Here is a 23,599-nt window from a genome sequence, read left to right on the forward strand (position 1 = left end):
TGCATCACACTGTTGACTCATGTCAAGTTTGTGGTCTACCAAGACTCCTAGATCCTTTTCACATGTACTGCTCTCAAGCCAGGTGTCACCCATCCTGTATTTGTGCCTTTCATTTTTTTTGCCCAAGTATAGTACTTTGCATTTCTCTCTGTTTGCTCTGGCCCAGTTGTCTAATCTGTTAAGCTCATTTTGAAGTGTGATCCTGTCCTCTGGGGTATTAGCCACCCCTCCCAATTTGGTGTCATCTGCAAACTTGATCAGGATGCTCTCAAGCCCATCATCCAAGTCATTGATGAAGATGTTGAATAAGACTGGGCCCAAGAAAGAACCCTGTGGCAGTTGCATGTTCCATCCGTGTGTGCAAATATCTCACCCATATGAGGAGAAGGATTGCTTCACACACTGGCTGGAAAAAATATATATTGTGTGTGTGGAGGGGGCACATTGCTGTAGTGGGCATCTGTGGACAGGGTTGTGCTCTAAGAGCTGGCCATTATAAGCAATAATTTAAGAACAATTTCCCACTGATCTCTCCTGCGGGCCTCTGCTGTGATTCCGTAAGCTTTCGTGACCTCACCTCGAGTGTACCAAAGATTTCTCATTTCCATAAAATGGCCACTTTTTACAATTCAGCCACACCCACCTTTCTATCTGGTCCCTGGAAGGTTATGGGTCAGTACAGTCCAAAGATGGTTAGTCTCCCCTGAGGTAGGAGGCCACAAGAAAGACCATCTGCCTTATGACCTACAAATCCAGTCAGAATGGACAGCTTTGAGTTGCGTGGACCAAATGGTCTAATTTAGTACAGAGCAATTACATTTGGGGGGGAAATGGTACTCAGAAACTTATCGGAAGAGCCTGGCAGAGATAATCACATCCACACACCCCATTCAGCATCTAGTAATCATGGGTCTATCCCATCTGTCTCTTGAGGTCACTGGCGGCAGCGTGATCCTGGTGGGGTGCTATCGTGGCTGCTCCCCTGCCTGTGCTGGGTGCCCTGCCCCCGCAGGTGGCGTGCCACGCTCCCATGACATGTGCCATGCCCCTGCAGGCGGCGTGCCACGCCCCCAGGACATGCACCAGCCCTGCCCCCACCTGCTCTCCGCCCCCTGGTGCCGGAGCATGAAGCTCTGCCACTGCTTGAGGTTGTTGTTGTTGTTTTGGCTAACTAGTATTGATGGTCCAAACCTCTGAGCTCTGCTGCCTGCATTGAAATGAGCGAGGCATCCTCCGTTTGCGCAAGCATGCCACTTATGCGCACCCTCTGACTCGGATCACGGGCTCCTCTAGAAGAGCACCAAAACGAAGCCGTTCGGCGGCATCTGCAGTGTCAAAATGAATGGGCGGGACGAGACCAGGTTGGATGGCTTGCATTTCAGGTTCTGCGTAGCTGAACGTCAACACAAGGGGTGGGGGTGGGGGAGAGGGAGAGAAATCCCAAGTTTATAACCCTCCCCCCAATTCTTTCCACTTTCTTGTCATGGATATATTAGCGAGCCGCGATGCATGCTAATTAGAAAGTTGGCTGTAACAAGAGTTCCTCTTGTGAATCCATTTAAGGACCAATTGTTTACTATCTTTTTCTGTAAGTATAAAATTTTAATTACGGGACTGACAGGAACTGTGTGTGATACAGTGCTCTACATTCATCACTGGGAGAGGGCCAGTTGCAGGAGCTGTTTGACTTTGGAGGGATCCTGACGCGCCCGCAATGCCGAGCAGCAGGTGCCACATTAGTATGTACAGAAAAGCAATTAGGAAGCATATTGGATGAATGGGAAGTGCATTAATATTAGCGAGTGCATTTGTCAGTGGTTTTGATGCGAAACTCTCTCTTTTCTTTATGGAACATTAAGATTGTGCCTCTCATAAATTCTCCCCTTAAATTGCCATCTGTTCCCTTGTCATGCAGGAGCGAGGTGGAGAGGGAGAGGGAGAGAGAGAGAAAAGTTGTTGTTTTTTTCTCTTGACAAAAAAAAGAAAAGAAAAGAAAAGAAAAGAAATTCTTTCTTTAAAAAAAAAGAAAAATTAAAACAAGAGAAAGCGGAAGGAGCCGGCACCAGTTGGAAGGATTGTGGGATTCACAATTGAGGCATCAGATGCTCAAAGTAATTACATTTGAATGTGGTGTTAACTGTTAGGATAGCTGCTTCCTCCCTCCCCAGCCCTCTCTTTCAGTGATTAATTTTTTCAATTGTTTAAATAAGTGGTCCCCCCCCCATTTAAAAAGCTATAAGAAATAGTTGCCATTGGGTGTCATAGCAGTTGCAGAGAGAGGGAGAGAGACAGCACAACATCTTTAGTGACTGGTTTTGCCCTCCTTTCTCGTGAACTGAAGGGATTTCTCGAGGACTGGTGGGTTTTAAAGTGCTCAGGGATTCGTGGAGGGTCTCATTAGCTCCTACCCAGAGCTTCTCTGAGTTCTAAGCAGAAGGAGTGCACCTAACCAGCTCTAAGCAAAAGGAAACATACCGCACCTTTCCGTCTATAAGACGCCCCCCCCCCCCATGTATAAGATGTACCCTATTTCTGGGGACTCAAATTTAAGAAAATGGGGAGAGATGGCACAGAGTTGCTGGGCTTTTTTTGCAGAGGATTGCCCAGAGTTGTTGAGCTTTTTTTGGGGGGGGGGGTTTGCCGAAAATCGCTCACCCACACACGTTGCAAAATCCACCACCCATCTGTCCCATCGCTGGCAGAAGCTGCCAATCGCCCGCCCAACTGCTGGAGCGCCAGCCAATCAATAACACGCACAATAGCCGCTGACAGCTGCAGCAGCAACCAATCAAACGTCCGCCCTATGCGCCACCCATGAATAAGACGCCCCCCCCCCACTTTTTAGCATGATTCTTAAAGAAAAGAACCATAGTCTTATACATTGAAAAGTACGGTGATTCATTTCTCTCGTCTTACACTTTCAAAGATTATTTTAAGTGATGTGGGGTAGGATTTCATTATTGGAGACAACGTCCAGAACTAATATGATCAGCGGCAGTACAGTGGTTCCTTGGTTCTCAAACTCAATCCGTTCTGGAAGTCCGTTCCAAAACCAAAGCATTCCAAAACCAATGCGTGCTTTCCCCATAGAAAGTAATGCACAATGGGAGCTTCTCAAATGTTTTAGGGAAGGAAAGGAGAACCTCAAGCCTGGAGGTGTGGAATGTGGTCCCCCAGGCCTCTATCAGGCCCTTGAGACTCTATGCATGCCTTGGAAGTCAAATGGCTTCCGCTGAGTGTTTCTCAATTAAATTTGCAGACTGCCCTTTGCGCCTTCGTTTTCGAACATTTCGGAACTCAACTGGTCTTCCGGAATGGATTACGTTCGTGGATGCGTGATATGCTCCTGACAAGATGTTGCATTGTGTAGAAACACTTGAGAGGTGTTCTTTAAAAAAATAATAGAATAGAATAGAATAGAATAAATGAAGAGCTCGCGATTGCTGTCCTTGATGAAGGCACCCATCAAAATGTGCCAGGCTGTTTCATAAATAAAGCTTCTTTTGGTAAACGCCTGAGGCAAGCATCTCTCCTTTCCTTGCTTGTTTGATAAATTAGCGGAGCGAGGAAAATATGAAGAACACCTAACTTGGGGGCACGGATTCTTTCTCCGGGGGAAATCCTGCCCCCCAAGTTGCCTGTTCTGCAGCGTCAAATTCTGCAGCATCAAATGTCTTAATGAACTTTTAAAACAGCAGGCTCAAAACACGCCTACGCAACCTGTTTCGTTGGCTGCTTTGTTGACTTTGCGGTCAGCTCAGCTGCGAAGTCTCTGGGAGGCGGAAATATGTGGTTCACTCGCTGCCTTTTCTGGGAATGCGTGGGCCATTCTGTGACATCGCCTTGTCAAAATGGAAGCCCCTGCTAGTCGTCTCCTGCCCATGTTGCTCTAGTAGCACCACAAGCTTCAGGTCACAAAGCAGGAGATTTTTGTGGTAGCACCGCCCTAGCACAGGCCGACCCTAGAAAGTAGCGAGTCTCAGCACTACCACCCCTCCACACTTTGCATGGATCACCCAGGAAGGTTTAAATCACAGGTGTGGTAAATGGGTCCAGCTGGCAGGTCTGTCTGTTATCCCCTTCTCCAATCCCAATGGGCCAAGTTTGTTGTGTAGGCGGGGCTTCACACTTGTCAACCTATTGGTTGCAATAATGTTAGGTGACCCACATAACGTATCAACGACCTGCTATGCAAGGGTCTTTGCAAGACCTGACCACTTGCGGAGTGCTATGCGCACAGGCCTTTCCAAGACTTGGTGATCACGTGATTGATATTCTTGTGGAACCTATGTATAGTCCTGATGGGTGATGGTTGTGAAGGCCAGTGCTTGGGAGTTGTGCACCCATTTCTTTAATGCTCCCAGGCATTATCAGAATACAGGGACAAATCCCAGCAAGGCGAAAACTCTTGAGGAAGGGTACAAACCTGGGCAGGTGAGAGGTGTGGCTTTGGGAGAGAAGGGTGTGGTGAAGTAGGAAGTGTAGCCTCTCCAAATCCCAAGGGAGAGACTTTGAAGGCTGCATCTGGCCCCCGAACCTGAGCTTCCTTTCCCCCAAACCAGCTTTTATGATTCATAGAATCATAGAATCATAGAGTTGGAAGAGACCACAAGGGCCATCCAGTCCAACCCCCTGCCAAGCAGGAAACACCATCAAAGCATTCCTGACAGATGGCTGTCAAGCCTCCGCTTAAAGACCTCCAAAGAAGGAGACTCCACCACACTCCTTGGCAGCAAATTCCACTTTTATTCATTTGCAAGGCCCCTACCCTCATGCCACCCACATGTATTGATCCAGCAGTGTAAATTGTAAACCAAAAAGGTATAATAATAATAATAATAATAATAATAATAATAATAATTTATACCCCCGCCCATCTGCCTGGGCTTCCCCTTCCACCCTGGGCGGCTTCCAACAGGAGATTAAAAATATATTAAAACAACATCGGTCATTCAAAACTTCCCTAAACAGGGCTTCTAAATGTCAGATAGTTGTTTATCTCTTTGACATCTGATGGGAGGGCGTTCCACAGGATGGGCGCCACAACCGAGAAGACCCTCTTCCTGGTTCCCTGTAACTTGGCTTCTCACAGTGAGGGGACCGCCAGAAGGCCCTCGGCGCTGGATCTCAGTGTCTGGGCTGAACAATGGGGGTAGAGACGCTCCTTCAGGTATACAGGACCAAGGCCGTTTAGGGCTTTAAAGGTCAGCACCAACACTTGTGCTCAGAAACGTACTGGGAGCCAGTGTAGGTCTTTCAAAACCGGTGTTATGTAGCTTCGGCGGCCACTCCCAGTCACCAGTCTGGCTGCCGCATTCTGGATTAGTTGTAGTTTTAATGTATGGGAGTTATCAGAGTAGTAGCTATTGGTCAATCTAGCTTGACTTAACTGGCAACGGCTCTCCCGAGTTTCAGACAGAGTTCTCTAACAGCCCTACCTAGAGATGCCAGGGATTGAACCTGAGACCTGCACCCAAAGCTGATGCTCTACCACTGAGCTACAACCCTTACAGACCACAATTACTATGGACTCCCCCTGTAGCTGTTGTTGGAGAACGTGAGTGGAGAAAGTTCTGCTGTGCACAGGACCTTCTTGCCAGCTTCCCATCTGGGCATCAGTTTGGTCAATCTGAGGAGAGGGTGCCAGACCAGAGCACAGGTAATGTCCCAAAAGCTGGTGCATAACAGTGATGATCAAAGAGCAACATGTTCAGTTTAATTCACCTGAGAATCCTGGGGAGGCCAAATACTATGAGTTATTGTCTAAGTATCAATTAATGGACGCCCACAGTAAAACGTTCCCTATCAAATAATGCATCCCTGAGCTACATAAAGGTCTTTATGTGTTTTCCCTCCCTTCCTGCCTATGATTTCAATGTGGCTAAAGAAAATACCTAACGCTCTGGTTGTCTGGCTTGCAGGGTGTTTCTTTTGTAAGTGACATTGCCTAATGTTTTTTTAATGGATCTTTAAATAATTTATCCTTAAACCTTTGTTTAATGGATTTCTTTTTTTTTTATTCCAGAGTTTGATACCTAAAGAGCCATGTCTGACAATTCATATTTTGCACTCTGACAATTCCTCCTCCCAACTCCGGTTAAATTAATAGTCGGCTTTCCGTGCTTTCAAGCTTAATTATAAGAACTCCTATTTAAGGGAAAGGTATTTATGTTGATACTTAATCGCTATTTGTGCGACGCGTGATTCACATCTCACTTTACGAGACGCATGTAGGGCTAATCCTTTTTCTAAAAAAATATATATGGGGAAAAACATGTATGGCAGAATTACTTGATTTGATACAGCAGCAACATTTCTTGTTAAGTTCACCAGAGCTGAATGATTTTAAGGGTAACACTTTAGCAGAGGCAGCTCATAGTCTTGAGGACCCTGGGAAGAATAAGAGTGTCCCAGCTGGGTCAGGCCAAAGGCATGTCCACTGCAACATCCTGTTTTCATAGTGGCCAACCAGATGATGAAGGGAAGCCCACAAGCAGGGCATTATGAAGGATGGAGCAAGCTTGTTTTCTCCTGCTCCAGAGGGTGGGACACAAACCCATGGCTTCAAGTTGCAAGAACGGAGATTCCATCGTGTAGAACTTTCTGATTGCTAGAGCAGTTCAACAGTGGAATGGTCTCCATTGGAAGGCAATGGAGTCTCCTTCCTTGGAGGTTTTTAAGCAGAGGTTGGATGGCCGTTTGGCATGTATGGTCTAGCTGAGATTCCTCCATAGGCCTCAGGGTCCCTTGAAATTCTATGATTCTAGGAGTCTGATTCATCCAGATATCATAGAATAATAGAATCCTAGAGTTGGAGGAGACCACAAGGGCCATCCAGTCCAACCCCCTGCCAAGCAGGAAACACCATCAAAGCATTCCTGACAGATGGCTGTCAAGCCTCCACTTAAAGACCTCCAAAGAAGGAGACTCCACCACACTCCTTGGTAGCAAATTCCACTGCCGAACAGCTCTCACTGTCAGGAAGTTCTTCCTAATGTTTAGGTGGAATCTTCTTTCTTGTAGTTTGAATCCATTGCGCCGTGTCCGCTTCTCTGGAGCAGCAGAAAACAACCTTTCTCCCTCCTCTATATGACATCCTTTTATATATTTGAACATGGCTATCGTATCACCCCTTAACCTTCTCTTCTCCAGGCTAAACATACCCAGCTCCCTAAGCCGTTCCTCATAAGGCACCGTTTCCAGGCCTTTGACCATTTTGGTTGCCCTCTTCTGGACATGTTCCAGCTTGTCAGTATCCTTCTTGAACTGTGGTGCCCAGAACTGGACGCAGTATTCCAGGTGAGGTCTGACCAGAGCGGAACACAGTGGTACTATTACTTCCCTTGATCTAGACGCTATACTTCTATTGATGCAGCCCAGAATTACATTGGCTTTTTTAGCTGCTGCATCACAGGGCATTTCACAACATAAAAATACAAAACGAGAACCCAAAATACACAAAATGCACAATAAAAAACAATAACAATAGCAAACACAATCTAAAAAAAAACCAAAACCCTCCGGCAAGCATATTTAAAAGGACATAGAATGTTAATCTGCCAAAGGCCTGGTTAGAAACAAACATTTTTGTCTCTAACTCATATAAAGATATGCAATGAAGGCACCAGGTGGGCCACCCTAGGGAGAGCATTCCACAAACAGGGAGGCACTGCAGAAAAGACCCATCCTTGTGTTGCCATCTTCAGAGGCAGTCCTACATGCAACACATTGCAGCAATCTACCCTTGAGATTACGAGACCATAGACGACAGAATATAGGCTATCCTTGCCCAGATAGAGACACAGGTGGGCCACCAGCTGAAGCTCATGAAAGGCACTTCGTGCCACTGAAGCCACCTGAGCCTAAAGTGATAGCAAATGATCCAGCAGTACCTCCAAGCTACATGTCCTCGCCTTCAGAGGGAGTGTAAGCCCTTCTAGAACAGGCAACCTCCATCTAGTCAAGGGAGCTACCCACTGCGCTGTGGCCTAAACCACTGAGCCTCTTGGGCTTACAGATCAGAAGGTTGGTGGTTCGAATCCCCGTGATGGGATGAGCTCCCGTTGCTCTGTCCCAGCTCCTGACAATCTAGCAGTTCGAAAGCATGCCAGTGCAAGTAGATAAATAGGTACCACTGTGGCGGGAAGGTAAACTGCGTTTCCGTGTGCTCTGGTTTCCGTCACATTGTTCCGTTGCGCCAGAAGCGCTGCAACCCCATAGTCGCCTTTGACTGGACTTGACCACCCAGGGGTCCTTTACTTTTTACTTTTTTACATTGTCGTATCTGGATTGAGCTTCAGTTTGGCTCTCATCCAGTTTATTACTGAGGCAAGACAATGGCCCAGCACTTTCACTGCCTCACCTGCAGATGTAAAGGAGAAGTAGAGCAGTGTGTCATCAGCATATTGCTGACAACATACTTCAAAACTCCAGATGACACCACTCAGCGGGTTTAGGTCGATGTTAAGCAGCATAAGGGATAAAACCGAACCACGAGGAACCCCACACTGAAGGCCCCACAGTGCTGAATAACACTCCCCAAGCAATACCCGTTGAAGATGGCCATCAATGTAGGACCAGAACCACTGCAAAACAGTGCTGCCCACCCCCGGCTCCGATAGCCTCTCCAGGAGGATACTGGGATCAATTGTACCAAAAGTGGTCAAGGAAGAGGTCAAGAAAGATTAACAGGGGTAATATGAGAGAGGTCAACATATAAGGTGACCTGGGCAGTTTCTGTGTCAGCAGAGGTGCCAGCTGCTCCAGAAGGATACCACGGCTGAGGGCGTCGAAAGCTGCTGAGAGGCAGGAGAATTAAACATTTTATGATTCTAACAACAGAAATAGGTAGCAATTCATCATTATTCTGAAGAGTCCAGTGGCAGAGGGACTTGCACGAGCAACATCTTCCAGGACCAGCAAAGAGTACCGAGCAGGGAAGAACGAGATGATGCCTTACATTAAGCCTCCCTTCCCCGCAAGGATGCTGTGCATATTTTTATTTAATTTCGTACAAAGCCGTCGCGCTGATTTGATGTGTTCCCTTCTCCCTCCTCTGTGTTCCTCTCTTTAAAAGTGTAAAGAGCCACATTTGGGATCAGAACAATGCAGGTAAAAGGGGTTCCCGCTGTGCACCTGATGTCTGATAGTTCTTATCCGCGCCACTGTTTGGCCCACCTGCTGGGGCAGGGGGAGAGCTAAATGACGATGCCTTATACCTTCTCGACTAAAGACTAACACAGTCTCCAGCTGTGAGCATGTGATCAATTCTTAACTTCGGATTTTTTTTATTTTTTTTTGCAGGGTGGGGAGGGGCGGTGGAAAACGAAAACAACAACAACAACAAAAACCCTGCTGCTGTAAGGCACGGTCGCCGTCCTCTGCAAATGCCTCCTGCGACTCTGACATTAAATGCTAGCTCTAATCAATCTTCATGGGTCATGTTCTGTCACCGCTGTCACAAGCAGTGTGCATCTGGTTAGCCGCTGTGAGAACAGGATGCTGGACTAGATGGGCCATTGGCCTGATCCAGCAGGATATTCTTAGGTTCTTGTAATAATGATGATAATGATAATGATAATACTTTTATCATTTATATGGCACCCATCTGTCTGGGTTGCCCCAGCCACTCTAGGCAGGGGCGTTGTAGGGTGGGGGTGGTGGGGGCGGGCCGCCCCTCGTGCCGCCCCTAGGCGGGTGTGTGCGGTGCTGCTGCTCCCGGGGTGACGGAGGGAGCGGCGGCGCGTGGGGTGACAAGCGGCGGCCCCTCCCACCACTCCCACGCGCTGCCGCTCCCTCCGTCACCCCGGGAGCAGCAGCGCTGCACGGACAAGCCTCCCGAAGTGGCGGCCCGGCATCCCCAGGGGCGGGGCGTCGCCGCGTGTGCGTGCGTCGTGACGCACACGCAGTGATGCCCCGCCCCCGGGGATGCCGGGCCGCCGCTTCCGGAGCCTTGGTGGGCTACAAAGAGCCCCGAAGCCGCAGCCTGGCACCCCTTTGCGCTACGGCAGCAGCTTCGGGGCTCTTTGCAGCCCGCCGAGGCCCCCAAGCCCCCGCCCGGCATACCCCGGGGGCGGGGCGTCACCGCGCGTGCGTCATGACGCACACACGCACGGCGATGTCCCGCCCCGGGGATGCCGGATCGTCGCCGCGCGCGCGTCATGACATCATGATGCACGCACGCGCCGCGATGCCCCGCCCCCAGGGGTGCCTCTTGGCTTCCCGCCCCGGGCAGCCAAGGGGCTAGGAACGCCCCTGACTCTAGGTGCCTCACAACCAATTATCAAAAAAATGCAATAGAACATAACCATTACAAATTTCCCTGAACAGGGCTGCTTTCAGATGCCTTCTAAAAATTGTGTTGTTATTTAACTAGGCTTCCGGGCTCTTGATCATCTCGGTCTGGCACAAGTGCATCTGTGAAGGTGGCAGGGTCTCCCCTGAAGATCTCAAAACCTAGGCGGGTTCATATGAGGCAACATGGTATTTCAGCTTGCTCGGGTTGCCTTCAGATGTCTTCTAGGGACTCAGCTATACAGATGCAAATATAACGTTTTATATGCATTATTCAAATGTGACACTAGATGGCAATGGTGAGCTTATGGCAAATTCAATATATTTTTCAAAAAAATTGATGCCACCTAAAAGTCAAATTGTTGCTTATCTCCTTGACATCTGATGGGAGGGCGTTCCACAGGGTGGGTGCCACTACCGAGAAGGCCCTCTGCCTAGTTCCGTGTAGCTTCACTTCTTGCAGTGAGGGAACGGCCAGAAGGTCCTCGGAGCTGGACCTCAGTGTCCAGGCAGAACAATGGGGGTGGAGACGCTCCTTCAGGTATACTGGGCCGAGGCCGTTTAGGGCTTTAAAGGTCAGCACTGACACTTTGAATTATGCTCAGAAACGTACTGGGAGCTCCAAAACTAAGCATTTAAGAACAGCAAAAAACCCAAGGTGCTTCCAATATAATAAAAACACAGCAAACGTCAAACATTAAACACTTCCCAATACAGGGCTGCCTTCAGATGTCTTTGGAAAGTTGTTTACCTCCTTCACATCTGATTGGAGGGTGTTCCACAGGGCGGGTGCCACCACCGAGAAGGCCCTCTGCCAATTCCCTGTAACCTCACTTCTCACAGTGAGGGAACCGCCAGAAGGTCCTCAGCACTGGACCTCAGTATCCGGGCTGAACGATTTAACCTCTTACTCCAAGATTCTCATGCTCTTACTTCTGGCAGAAGTGGGAAGCTGTGCTTTTGTTTGTTTTTTAAATTTCTGCTCCAGATCCTGGTTAGTACAGTTACGATACCTGAGGATCAGGCTCCCCGGCAGGTCTGTGGGATCACAGTGCACCCCATGTGGGGACTTCCTGCATCTTGCCACTGGTGGTAGTTTTCTGCCCAGCTGGGTGCAGCGGGGACCTGTGCCATGGTGGAACCCTCTCCCTGAGGCCACCGGAGGGTCACTTCTACCATCTACAGTGGTACCATTGGTTACAGATGATTCAGGTTACAGACTCCACTAACCCAGAAATAGTACCTCGGGTTAAGAACTTTGCTTCAGGATGAGAACAGAAATCGCACGGTGGTAGCAGGAGGCCCCATTAGCTAAAGTGGTGCCTCAGGTTAAGAACGGATCTCCAGAACGAATTCAGTTCTTAACCCGAGGTACCGCTGTACCGTATTGGTCCAAATAAAAGCCGCACCCAAATATAAGCCGCAGCTTTTAAATTGGAGGGGGGGAGAAAAAAAATGAAAAAATACCCGAATATAAGCCGCTCAATTCCTCACTGCTCCTGGCTGCATACTAGGGTGGGTGGTGGTGGTGGGGCTGGGGGAGCCACACTGCATTGCCAGCGGCCTTTCCCCTTCCTTGCTCTCTCCCTTCCCAGCCTTGGGGGAGAGGACAGGGGACTACACACAGGGCGGGCACCGCTTTGCCGCGCTCCTGGCGCTGTTTGCCCCTCGCTCCTGGCTGCATACCGTAAGGTCGCGAATATAAGCCGCACTTGAACTTTTCACGGTCGGAATTTGGGGAAAAGGCGAGGCTTATATTCAGGCCAATACGGTATATTCCCCACCAACCCACCCACCAGTGCTGTCAAGTATCCCGTTTTCCCCGGGATTCTCCCTTATTTCAAGCAGTTTCCCGCTGCTCTCCCTTATTTTTTATTTCCCTTAAATTTCCCGTTTTTAATGGAAACAGCTCCTCTTCCTGCTGGCCAGGGACTGGGTGGGAAGACCTCGCCTACTTGGAGAGAAAAGCCTCAGCCCTCAAAGCAAGTGGGAGCCGTTTCCCGTGCTTACAGGGGGGTGTATTCCTCCCCCTGCATCAGCCCCTATCCGTTGCCGCCGAGCCCCTCAGCCGGCCAATAGGGTTAGCTGGTGGGCGGAGCCTAGCTGCCTTTGAGCAGCTGCTGCTTCCTGTCCTGTTTTGATGGGATCAGACAAGAAGATGATGGGGCTCCATTGCGCAGAGCACATGGCTGCCCTCCTCTATGCTCTGCTCCGAGCCCGAGCCCGCTTGGAGTTTACATTGCTGCTCCGCCCACTTTTGCTTCTGGCTCCGCCCACCACTGACATGTGACTTTCCCCGGGATAGGTGAGACTGCTGATCCCTTATTTTCAAATCCGAAACTTGACAGCTATGCCACCCACCCAAGTAGCAGCAAAGATCAAGGGGTCAGGACTGCACTGAGAAGCAGCATCACGAACAGTTCTGAAAAGTGCTGATTAGAACAAATAACATGGGGTGATTTAACAACTGACAAGAGCTGTGTTCTGTCATGGAGATACCTTAGGAAAGAGATTGAGAGAAAGCAGTTCAATGAAAGGTTGGTTCCATGCGTGTGTTTGTTTGTATGTACCTGTATGTGTGTGCATGTGCAAAGTTTAGCAAAGAGTGAGCTTTTCTTCTTTGGGGAGGAAGGTTGCTTGTCCCGTCTTGCCCCTGGCTCCGCCTGCACATTATGACAACGGAAAACCATAATGCATAAACTGACTCTGGTGCTTTTTGCAACTGAAATGACAGAAGCAATAGATTTATTTATTTTTACTTTTTAAAGAAAGCATCAGCAACCCGAGAAGCAGCTGTTGCATTCTTTGAGGGCTTGTGGTATGTTCGGATTTTTGTTAAACACCCAGAACTCATAATATTCTTCTTGCTGGCTCGCTGAGCAGGGAGTGAGAGGGAAGAGTCCCCTAGGAATACACGCGGAGACAAAGAAGAACATTTATTTCATTTTAGCAATCAAATGGCATAATTGTTGGTTGCCGTTTTATTGACTTTTATCGTCAGGGGAAAGGAGAATAATTTTGGAATAAATGAACAGCATTTAAAAATCACTAAGGACTAGATCCCCCCCCACCTCTTGCCAAAGTCAGGGGGACAAATGGGTACTTTAGATACCTTATAAATGCCCATTGTTCGTATCAGTGCTCCTGCTGCTTGTCTGCTTATACCTGGCATTGCGACTGCAACTTGGCAGTGTCCTGAATGCCTTTCTGCCTTGAATTTCCAAGTATTGTGACATGCCAAGCTCACTTGCCGACTGTTGGTCGCAATTGTCCCACTCTCCATGTGGTTAGAGCTGTTGGGGAGGACATTTGAAATCAAACTATGTAGTAAGTGATCGTCTGATTCAACTCTTATTCTAAGAGAGAGAGAGAGAGAGAGAGAGAGAGAGAGAGAGAGAGATTTAAAGTAGGGCTGGAAAAACTCCTTGTGTCTCACTAAGTCATCGCTTCCCGAAGTGGGTGGTAGGATTACATAGTGGGGTCCTAGGAGGTGAGGGGACAGCAGAAGGTCTCCATGACTACTAGATTTTGGTGGAATCTACACACATTTTTTTATAAAAAATGTTGTGAAAATGCTTTTTTTTTTTAAAAAAACAAACACCCGTTTTGAAAAATATATAGAATTTGCCATAGCTCACTGTCACCATCTAGTATCACATTTGTATAATGCACTTTGCAACACATTTAAAACGTTGCATTTCCAGGTATATAGATGAGTCCTTTGAAAAGCTGGTATCACTGGATGAAGCTCTTCAGTTTTGTTGAATTAATTAAACTAAATCGCTTTAGTAGGATTTTTAATAAATGTGCAATTAATTGTTATTGTTTTGAATTTGATTGTGCCATTATCTTCTTTACTGGGTTCTGCAAACCACTACTGCATTCTGAATAATGCATTTTTATAGTATGAGGGGCACTGGGAATGATTGCATGGAACCAAAATGTTTGGGAGCCAATGCATTAAAGCCAAGTAAGGACATAAGACAGAGGCCAATAGCCTCTCCACATGGCCAGCATCCGGTTTTCACAGTGACCAACCAGATCTATGGTGAGGCTGCAAGTTGAGCGAAATGAGAACAACAAATTTATCTGTTTCCACTCATGATTCCCAGCTGCTGGTGTTCAGAGACAGACTGCTTCTCAAAGGGAACCTAACTCTCATGTTCACCAGCCACTGATGGCCTAAACCGCCATGAATTTATCTAATCTTAAAAAATCCATGCAAGTTGGTGGCCATGACTGCATCTTGTGGGAGCCTAGGAACATAAGTCGGGGTGCTGAGAGGAGATGCCTATTTCCCACACAGAGCTACAATTTCCAGAGTTCCCTGCAAAAATGGATTGATTCTTAAACCACTCTGTAAACTGTCGTGGAACAGGTGCCAAGAAGAAGAAGAAGAAGAAGAAGAAGAAGAAGAGTCAGCAACCTTTTTTAGCCATGAAGAAGAAGAAGGGGTCAGCAACCTTTTTTAGCCATGAAGAAGAAGAAGAGTTTGGATTTGATATCCCGCTTTATCACTACCTGAAGGAGTCTCAAAGCGGCTAACATTCTCCTTTCCCTTCCTCCCCCACAACAAACACTCTGTGAGGTGAGTGGGGCTGAGAGACTTCAGAGAAGTGTGACTAGCCCAAGGTCACCCAGCAGCTGCATGTGGAGGAGCGGAGACGCGAACCCGGTTCCCCAGATTACGAGTCTACCGCTCTTAACCACAACACCACACTGGCTCTCCTAGCAACTTTCGTCACCCGTAACAAACTACAGCTCCCAGAATTCCTTGGGGGAAGCCACGACTGTTTAAAGTGGTATGACCGCACTTTAAATGTATGGTACGAATGTGGCCTGTGACTGGCCTGAGGTCATGCAGTGAGCTTCATCTCTGAGTGGAGACTTCAGTCCTGGTCTCCCAACGTTTTTAACCACACAGGCTTATGCTAGGGTGTTAAAATCACGAGGGAGCTTCTTGTGTCTACATGGCCACAGACTCTCTGTCCTGTATTTATGCCAAGCTAGTCAACAGAAGTTGTCATTTATTTTTTATTTATCGTTCCCTCCCCACCGCAATGGGGGGTCTTGTGCTAAACAGGATAATTTCCACACTGACGCACTGTGTACTGATTGTTTGGGGTTTCATTATTTTTTTTAAATGTCTCTAACTTACCCTCCCCTCCATCCAATAATATCCCTCCACCCGTTTCCCTCGACCAGCTTCCTACCAGGCATTGTTTGTGTAATTATAAAATCAAAAGTGACGATACGGCCTCCCAACTGTGCAGGAAGGTAGAAATGAAAAAATAGGGGTGGGGGGGGGGAGGGAGGAAATATCAATACAAACATGTAGAAAGGAAGTCGTAGGGAAGACGACAAAAATGGCTAAGGCCTTCTTGCATTTCCTGGGGGTGCACAGCAAACTTTTCAGGCAGATGTCAACTACAGACATTTCTGTAAAGGCTTCCCTGCTGAAATGCAGCACGCATTGGGCTTTTTGCATCTCTTTCCGCTGTGTGGTTGCCACCATCTTGCGGTTCCTCCCAAGGAGCTCTGGGTGAGTCCATGAGGCTATGAGAAAAGAGCTGTGCTGGATCAGACCAAAGGCTTCTCTTCTCCAGGATCCTGTGAAGGCGGCTGCCCTGCCAACCTGCTCTCTCACAGCTCGCTGGCAGTCAAAGGCACGCTGTCTATAAATATGACAGCAACCACAGAGCCCAGGGCTTGCTGATCAGAAGGTCGGCGGTTCGAATCCCCATGACGGGGTGAGCTCCTGTTGCTCGGTCCCTGCTCCTGCCAACCTAGCAGTTCGAAAGCACATCGAAGTGCAAATAGATAAATAGGGACCGCTCCGGCGGGAAGGTAAACGGCATTTCCGTGCGCCGCTCTGGTTCGCCAGAAGCGGCTTAGTCATGCTGGTCACATGACCCAGAAGCTGTACGCCGGCTCCCTTGGCTAAGAAAGCGAGATGAGTGCCGCAACCCCAGAGTCGTCCGCGACTGGACCTAATGGTCAGGGGCCCTTTACCTTTAATGCTTTCAATTAAAGCAGTGTTTCTCAAACTTGGGTCCCCAGCTGCTGTTAGACCACAACTCCCATTAATCCTAGTTAGCAGGAACAGTGGTCAGGGATGATGGGAGTTGTAGTCCAACAACAGCTGGGAACCCACATTTGAGAAACACTGAATTAAAGGGTGATGTATAAATCAGAGATGGAGAGTCTGCCTGTGACCTTCCATATCTTTGTTGGACTACAACTCCCATCATTCACGAACATTATGGACATCCTATGAAGCACCTGGCACAAGCCAGAAAGGCCAAAAGCTGCTGCCCTTTCCCCACACCTGAAAGGTTTGGTAAAATTGGCCCACCCACCGAAAGGAGCAGAAATTTCATGTTTAAACCCGCAACTCAGAAGCTTCAGCTTGCATTGGCAGCCCTTACTTGCCCCTTCTGGTTTGGAAGAGAGAGTGAGAAATGGCTGTGTTTTGAGCTATGGTCTCAGCAGTACAACGGTGAGGTGAAATTTCAAAGGGATCCAGGACAGCTTTGTGCAGGACTTGGACTGGATACCCCATGGAATCAGAGTGTCCAAAACACGGAGACAGCAGCAGACACAATACACAGGAGCTCAGAGCTGGACAGAAGCAACAGAGATGTCCCAACAAGTTCTCCCGGCCCTCCCACCAAGCTTTTGATGACAAGGTGTGGTGTGCTCACTTGTAAAACTCTCTTGCACCACAGGAATGCCAAGCTTGCAAGCCTGCACCCCTTCAGGGTGGGGTGGGGTTGTGTCCATCAGTGAAGGCCACAACTGGTTCCAGGCTTTCCTAAGCCCCACCGAGGCCTTCTGCACTGCGAAATGGTTAGAGGAACTCGATGGGCTTTATTTACAAGTGTCATGTACTAAGGGGATCATTGTGTACATGAGCGTAAATTCACATATTCTTGCTTGAGTCGGACCGTTAGCATCCAAACACAGTTTTGGAAATATCATTTGTGCAAAGTTGGAAATGCCAGCCGAATCCATGTTCATCTTTGAAATTATCATTCGGAGAGCTTTCCCCCTTCTTCACCTTTTTAATTAAAAGTCTGTTTGGTTTATTAAAGCAGAATAAAATGCCACAAAAGAGCAAGTTTCCAAACTGGAATAATGAATTCCAAGTCTCACTGGCTTTAACTGTGCCAAGCTAAAAAGTGTCATAGAGGGTTCTGTGTGTTTGTGTGCACATGTGAAGGAAAACCCACTGTCATTTCCCATGCAGATCTCAATTCTTCCACTGCAAAATCAAACAACTGAAGGGTAGATGTAGACATTGCAAGAAACACAGATCTGCTGCTTCTTTGTCTCGCTCAACATTCTTCCTCATGTTCCTCCTCCATGTTCTCTGGTGTCCCTTGAAAATTTCTGCCGCTCAGGTGGACCAGCCTGCAAATTCCTTTACAATCAGTGGAGGATGGTCCATTAGGGCACTGCCCCACCAACCTTGACCTGCCCTCAGCCAGCCCCCACTAGCCTGCCCGCCCATGATCAAGTGCGCCATCTTACTCGTTGCCCCAAAATGGAGGAAGATGGGACAAAACTGGCATTAGTTGGCTCCACGTGTCGTTGGCTCCGCCCCTGCCTGTCATTGGCTCCGCCTCTTCCTGTCATTAGCTCCGCCTCTGCCTACTGTAGGCCTCCCAGCTTTCTACCCTTCCAGTCTCTAAAGTTCCATTTCACTTGCGACTCCATTCCAAGCGCATCTCTAATGTCCCTACCCAACCCATAATAGACGTTTTTAGTTTCATTGCTTTTCATAATGTTTGCCATCGGTGTTTGCCCAGTGTGTGTCCGTGGGAGGAGGAGAAATTCAACTGGGTGAACCACCCTTTCCTTTAAAAAATAAAGAATGGGAGAGAAGTGAGGTTACAGGGAACCAGGCAGAGGGCCTTCTCAGTAGTGGCGCCCGCCCTGTGGAACGCCCTCCCATCAGACGTCAAGGAAATAAACAACTATCCTACTTTTAAAATACATCTGAAGGCAGCCCTGTTTAGGGAAGTTTTTAATGTTTAATGCTGTATTGTGTTTTTAATATCGGAAGCCGCCCAGAGTGCCTGGGGAAACCCAGCCAGATAGGCGGGGTACAAGATAATAATAATAATAATAATAATAATAATAATAATAATATGATGCACAATGTACAGGCACCATTCACACCATTTGTTTTGTGAGAAACTCGTCTGCTCCCGCCTTTCAGTGTTTTTAGCCAATGCAGGAGGTCGTAGCAGTGACTGAAATTTCGGAAAGCAGAGCTAGCGAATTAGACAAAGGGAAGACTAGAGCAGAACTAGTGTTCTTCAGCCTCAGTTCCTAGATAAAATGGACTACAGTTCCCATCATGCCTGCTGTTTTACTAATCTGACTGTGGATGATGGGAGTTGTAGTCCAGCTTCTAGGGACCCAAGACTGAAGAACCCTGCATTAGACTATTAGGTTTTGTTTTTAAGCCTTTGCTCCTCTGGCAGAGGAATGATTGCTGCCTTGAAGGAAACAAAATCAGTGTCCAGGTGTTTTCTGATGCTATTATGTTCATTTATTTATTTATTTGGAATATTTACTCTGCAAACACCCCTCCAAATAAATTTCAGTGGGTGCCCATGGTGTTTGCTTTTCTTTGTGACCCGTCCCAAGCCTTAAGAATTAAAATAATGCCATTTCTGTGCAAAATCATTGCGGCGGGGCTAAAATTGGTTATTACATTTAAAAGGAAATCATGGGCAGATGTTTAAATACTCACACGGCAGTTTTTTATTTGTTTTCCTGGCTGCTTGGCATATTTCTGTGACATGCAAGAAACCCCCTTTATGATGGATTATAAAAATGAGGTAATGAGCCTGCGAAGGATAGCAACCAAACAGACTCCCAATTACATGAAAAATGACCGTAATAACCCCTTGTTGCAATATAGCTTGTCTGCTGGCAAAAAGCTTGATCCTCTTTCAAAAAAGAAAAAAAAAAGAAAGAAAAAAGAGAAAAGAGAAACCTTCAAGAAAACTACTGCATTAAACAAACACATTTTTAAACACACACACACCAACAACATCAATTTTCCCTGTGTGCGTGTGATCACACAAATGAATGTGGTCACTTTAAAAAGAACGAGCGAGAGGCGAGAGAGAAGTTAAATTGGTGTCCTGAAGGGAAGCTTACTAATCTGTGTAAAGTAGCTATTATGAAAATGTTTAGCCTTTTGAATGTATTTCAGACAGCGGTTGCCGTGCCAAAGTTTGCAGCCAAAAATTCACTAAGCAGATTTGTCAAAAGGCTGAAGCCATAATCTGTAAAACAGACATTGGCATAGAGATTAAAGATCAAGAGAATTATATAGGTTTTGTTACCATATGGCAAGATTCTCTTCCTTCCTTCCTTTTTAGCATTTTTTTCTTTTCTTTTTTTCTTTTTAAAAGAAAGAATGCTTTTTAAAATATATGTATTTATATATATATAGATTTTTCTTTTTCTTTTGACAGTATTTCCAGGCTCCTGTTTTGCATCGACTTTGTTCTTTGAAACGCTGGAATTCTCTGACCCAGAGGGAGGAGGAAGGAAGGAAAGACTTCCATTATTTCATTCATGGACTTCATTCAGTAAATAGCAGCATCCTAGGTGATCGTGCAGAGGCCCCCTTTACATAAATGGGGTTCCCCATCACTGTGGCAGAACCACAACCCTTTGCAGCAGCTTGTCAGCAAAAGAGGCACATGCTGTCAGCGCTGGCATTCAAGAATTTAAAATGTGCCAACCTCTGGCAGCAATGGCTGGTGCCCATTGGAGCTGGTAGACCAGAAAGTGGGGAGGCCAACAGTAGGTGGCGCCAGAGGCTATGACAGGCAGTATTCTAGCTTTGTCCCCAACAATGAGACTAAGGAGGAGGAAGTAATGGCAAGCAATGCCACTCCTTGGACTGGCTGTAGGTAAGAAAACAGGAAGGTTGGAGCTGGCAGAGGGCAGACCAAGTTTAAGGGGCAATGCCTAATTCAAATGGATCAGCTTACGTTGCTCTACAGATTGGGTGCCATCGCCTATTGGGAAACAAGACACAAATCGCTGGGTTTGAAGTGAGAGATGGGGGAACCTCAGATTTTCCCCATCTGGTAAGATCCAATTCAGGGGGAAAGGTTCGGTTTTCGCAAGGCACAGCCACAGAACCATGAGAAAACAGCCCAGACCTGGGGGTACTAATCGGTACCCAGTACAGTGGTACCTCGGTTTTCAAACAGCTTAGTTCACGAATAACTTGGAACCCGAATGCTGAAAACCGGAAGCAGGTGTTCTGGTTTTTGAACTTTTTTCCAGAAGCCGAACATGCTCCGTTTTGAGTTCCCCTGTGTTTCCTGTTGCGCTGCTAATTTGTGTCCTCCCCCCATTGTAATTCAAGTCTTCCGTTTCCTATTGCACTGTTCTGAAGTGATATTTGGAGCTTATATCTGGTGCTTTTGTTTTTGCTATTTATTTTGCGTCTTTTGTTTTGAGGCTTTTTCAGTTAATTTGTTTTTGTGACTGTGTGGATCCATGTTCAGCGATTGATTGATTGATTGATTGATTGTGTGACTGCGGAAATGGATAAAAGCCCCCCATCCAAACAATGACTATCATCAATGCAGGTAAGAAAAAAATTTAATTTTTTTAAATCACCCACAATACTGTTTTATGTATTTTATAGTACAGTACATTGTTTATTATAAGGGACCCATGTGGCGCTGTGGGTTAAATCACAGAGTCTAGGGCTCGCTGATCAGAAGGTCGGCGGGTCGAATCCCTGCCATGGAGTGAGCTCCCGTTGCTTGGTCGCAGCTCTTGCCCACCTAGCAGTTCGAAAGCACGTCAAAGTGCAAGTAGATAAATAGGGACCGCTCCTGCGGGAAGGTAAACGGCGTTTCCATGCACTGCTCTGGTTCGCCAGAAGCGTCTATGTCATGCTTGCCACATGACCCGGAAGCTGTCTGCGGACAAATGCCGGCTCCCTCGGCCTATAGAGTGAGATGAGCGGCGCAACCCCAGAGTCGGACACGACAGGACCTGATGGTCAGGGGTCCCTTTACATTTACTTTTTACCTTGTTTATTGCTTTCATTTTATGGATCAATTGTCTTGTAAGATAGTAAAATTCATGTTAAATTGCTGTTTTTTGGGGGGTGCTTTTAAAAGTCTGGAACGGATTAATCCGTTTTGCATTACTTTTTATGGGAAAGCGCGCCTTGGTTTTGGGACGCTTTGGTTTTGGAATGGACTATCCGGAACGGTTTAAGTTTGAGAACCAAGGTACCAATGTATGATCAAATTCCAGATCAAGCCAAAGGGTGGATGAGCCTTTAGCAACTACAGTTAGGTTCCAGGAACACACAGTACTTCCCAGCCCCATTGATTTCAATGTTGTCGTTGTTCAGTCATGTCCGACTCTTCGTGGCCCCATGGACCAGAGCACGCCAGGCACCCCTATCCTTCACTGCCTCCTGCAGTTTGGTCAAACCCATGTTAGTAGCTTCGAGAACACTGTCCAACCATCTCGTCCTCTGTCGTCCCCTGCTCCTTGTGCCCTTCATCTTTCCCAACATCAGGGTCTTTTCCAGGGAGTCTTCTCTTCTCATGAGGTGGCCAAAGTACTGGAGCATCAACTTGATTTCAATAGTAGGGCTAATAAGTTTCAATAAATTGGACACAGTGCTTAAAGTGGGCTAGATCATGCTCTCCATGTTTCCTAGCCAGGAAAACATTCCATTCTTCTTCTTCTTGCGGGTGGGGGTGGGGAGGTGGAGAGAGCACAACCTCCCTTTACAGCATCCATACAGTGCCTCATCACCCAGATGTTAACAGCAGCACCAGCTCTCTTAATTGTAATTTAAGCTATCCCCGCCTGAGGGCCTGCAATCAAATTATTAGACTGTTGCGATGTCTGCGGATCCTGCTTGCACTTTCGCAAAGAGGGGAGGGGGCGGTGGCGGTTATTTTCCACGATGATGAGGAGCCCCGGCTTCTCCTGGGAAGCAAATGTACCATTATGAACTTATTAGGTCCTTGATTAGATGTACAACTGATTAGCAGCTAGACGTTGCAAGGAAGGGAGCAAAAATATTGTTTTGGGGGGGCTTTCCCTATTTGCATTGTGCAATTGAAAGGAAGACCGGGGGGGGGGGGGAGACGGGACAAAAATCTAACCCCGGCCAGGAAGTTCTTTGTTTGGTTTCCGAAGCTGTTTGTCGCAGGGCTGGCACGAATCTCCAATTGATCCTCTCGCTCGCTTCATAAACAAACAAATAAAATGTGCAGGAAGAATTTGGATGTGCATCTAAGAGTCTGCATTAAGAAATATTGGGTAGCCTCACATAGATGCCTTCTGGGATAACCTGTGGCTTTGGTTTTTTTGGTATGGATTGCATATAGATCACCATGTATGGGGGGCAGGGGGTCCTGCAAAAAGTGAAATATTATTAGTTATCTCTTTTCCATGTGTGCACACACATTGTGATTGCATGGGCAACTATGGATCTGACTTCTTTCTTAGCTGCTAATGAACACTATAGTTTTATTGGCTGCCCCCCCCATTCACATCTCAGATACCTTGATGGGTATTCCCACCCCCCCAGGGCAAAATGATATTGAGATGGTCTGGGTTTACCTACCTAGGAAACTCAGTCGGTCCATTTAGCTCAGTATTGCTAGCACGGACTGTCAGAGGCTCTCCAAGGTTTTGGACAGGGGACATTCCCAGTCCTATCGGGAAATGTTGGCGATTGTTACTTTTTGCATGCAAGGCAGATGCTCTACCACCGAGCGATGGTCCTTCCTTTGGCAAACTTTATCATCCAAGCAAGCTGAAAGATAACAGGATGAAAGGACTAATCTTCTTCAACAATTAAGAACAGATTAAACTTTAGGAAGTGGAGGATGAGAGTAAATCAAGGGTGAGGAACCCAGAAGCATACCCAGAATCATAGAATCTTAGAGATGGAAGGGGACCCAAGGGTCATTTAGTGCAACCCTCTGCAATGCAGGAATCTTGGCTAAAGCATCCATGGCCGATGGCCACCCAACCTCTGCTTAAAAACCTCCAAGGAAGGAGAGTCCACCACCTCTCGTGAGAGTCTGTTCCACTGCTGAACAGCTCTTACTGTCAGAAAGTTTTTCGAAATGTTTAATCGGAATCTCCTTTCTTGCAACTTGAAGCCATTGGTTTGACTTCTACCCACCTAGTCTCCCTTGCCCCATTGGCAAGAAGCTGTATTGGCACTTCTGAAGCCAGGAGAAACCATGGACCAGAAGAAACTCAAGAAGTTTGCTTT

This window comes from Lacerta agilis, chromosome 3, assembly GCF_009819535.1.
Source record: "Lacerta agilis isolate rLacAgi1 chromosome 3, rLacAgi1.pri, whole genome shotgun sequence".
In the NCBI taxonomy this organism is placed as follows: domain Eukaryota; kingdom Metazoa; phylum Chordata; class Lepidosauria; order Squamata; family Lacertidae; genus Lacerta; species Lacerta agilis.